Raw genomic sequence first — 2,675 nt, forward strand, 5'->3', positions numbered from 1 at the left:
AGTATATGCATATATACGTACAGGTATGTGCATACCTACGTCTACCTGTATATATAGGTACATATCTGGGTACAGGACATTGCAAACAAAACGTAGACAAAAAAATAATAATAACCAGAGTACAGAAAACACACAGGCCACATGGAGAACATTTTCCTTCATCAGCTACCCCCATTCTAACACAGGCGTTTCGAAGAGTAGGGCAATGTATATATATATATATATGTATATAATAAGCATTTCCTTCTCGAGTCATGCTGACTCATAGCGGCCGGTTTCCCGGTTTCATGGCGTATATATTCTCACCTGGACAGGACACTGATCAGTCGCAGTATTTCTTATTCTTGCCAGCTGAGTAGACTGGATAAACAGGAAATGAAGTGTTTTACTCAATGATAAGACACATCACCCAATCTAGGAAGCGAAACCACAATCTTACGGTCATGAGTCCCACACCCTAACCACTTAGCCCCCACACACACACACTCACACTATGTAAATCATAAGGGTAAAAGATTAGAATAATTTACTACCAGTGGTTCGCTTGCGTAATAAAAGTCATAACACAAACATATTTTCATATATAAAGTGTATAAAGGCATATACATACAAAGAGAAGGTCTCCAGCAGGACTTCTTACATACTAGAAAAACCAGTTAAATCCAACCAGGAAGCGTGCGAACCACTGATAATAAATTATTCTAATTTTTTACCCTTATGATTTACGCAGCAAAACTTCCTAATTCTGAGGCTTATAGTATGCAGTTTAAAAAAAAAATATTATTTGCTGCTGCCTATGTGAATGCCCCTGCGGACTTGTTTTCAAGCAAAAATGTTATAAGGATGCAGCTTGCACATTGCTACATAATTATGCATTGTTTTAGCGATCTCACTAACGAACTACAGCTGACAAATTAATTTATTTGCTCATTAATAGGGAAACTCGAGTATGAGATTAAATAACAATAATAATTCCTTTCATTCTGTGTGTGTGTATATATATATATATATATATATATATACATACATACATACATATCTATATACATAAACTTAGATTTAGGTAAACTTAGATATGTTTCGACCAAAATTGGTCCAGGCCACGTCTAACTTAATAGCACCACCTGATAGGATTATCTAAATGCCTTTTATGTCAAGTTTTAAGTCAAGTAATGAGTTCTTAATGAGTGAGTTGTATCCAGGTGTAGGTGGTTTATTTGGTATTCCTTGAAGAAATCTGTCTGGACTCCGTTTAAAGCTGATAGGATCTTTTTCCTCTTTTATCTGTTTCGGGACAATGTTTAATAGGGCAGGGCCTGTTGAGGAAAAGAAATTATGCTGCAGTGTACCTATATGTTGTGATCCTGAATTGGGCAGGAGACATATGACATGTAGTCCCAGCCTTGAATGAACCTTGAAACTAATGTTCAGGTCGTTTGGGCAATGCTGGTGGTATATTCTCCACATCGTACAGATGATGTACCGCTCGCGGCGGCGCTGGAAAGAGTAGAGCTTCAAGGCTTTAAGGCGGTTCCAGTAATCAAGATTAGTCATGCCTTCAATTCGTTTAGTGAGTTTCCTCTGGAGTGATTCAATCCTCGAGATGTTTTGTTTTGTATGGGGAGACCACAAGGGGCAGCAGTATTCGAGGTGTGGCCGTACAAAGGAGGAGAAAAGTGGAATGATGACACCTTGTTCTCTGGACCGGAAGGTTCTTAAGATCCAGGAGCTCATCCTACGAGCTATATTGACCTTATTGTTGATGTGGGCACTTCAGTTGAGATTGTTGTCAACAATTACACCCAGATCTCTGATATTATTGGATTCCGTGAGCGGTTCCCCTGAAGGAAGGGAGTATGGCTGTTTTAGTATAGACTTTCTTCCAAAATGCATCGGCTCAAATTTTCCCTCGTTCAGTTTCATTTTGTTTTTGTCTGTCCATTTACTCACAGCTTATAGATCAGTCTGGAGTTGAGTTCGGTCTTCTTCATTGATGATTTGCTGGAGCTTAGTGTCATCTGCAAATATTTTCACTTTGCAGTGATTTACGTCGCTGGAAAGTTCATTTATGTAAATTATAAAGAGGAGCGGGTCCAAGACAGTCCCATGAGGGAAACCACTGGTGACTTTTGCTGGGCTTGAGTAGACTCCATCGACCACAACTTCTTGTGTTCTATTCTCCAGGAAATACTTAATCGAGTGTAGAAGTTTTCCACGGATTCCAACATTTGCCAATTTTGTGAGTAAGATATTATGGTCAACCCTGTCGAACGCTTTACTGAAGTCAAGATATATGACATCAGCGTTCGAACCTGTTCCCAAGGCTTTAAGTATATCTTCAATGTGGTGTAAGAGCTGGGTTAGACAGTCCCTGCCACAGCGAAAGCCATGCTAGTTTGCATTTAGGAGTTTGTGGGTCTCCAGGAAGTCAGCTATCCTTGATCTTACTACCCTTTCAAACACTTTAATGATGTGGGAGGTGAGTGAGATTGGGCGATAGTTGACTGCGAGGGATCTATTTCTCTGTTTGAAAACCGGGATGGCAGACTGGGATAGGAACTGTTTCGGTATATAACCTGAGTCTAAAGAATTTCTCCAGGGGTTGGTCAGAGGGACTGCAAGTTGGTGTCTACATTCCTTCAGGAGACCAGCGGGGAATCTATCAGGGCCTACAG

The sequence above is a fragment of the Octopus bimaculoides genome, chromosome 8 (assembly GCF_001194135.2).
Source record: "Octopus bimaculoides isolate UCB-OBI-ISO-001 chromosome 8, ASM119413v2, whole genome shotgun sequence".
NCBI classification, from domain to species: Eukaryota; Metazoa; Mollusca; class Cephalopoda; order Octopoda; family Octopodidae; genus Octopus; species Octopus bimaculoides.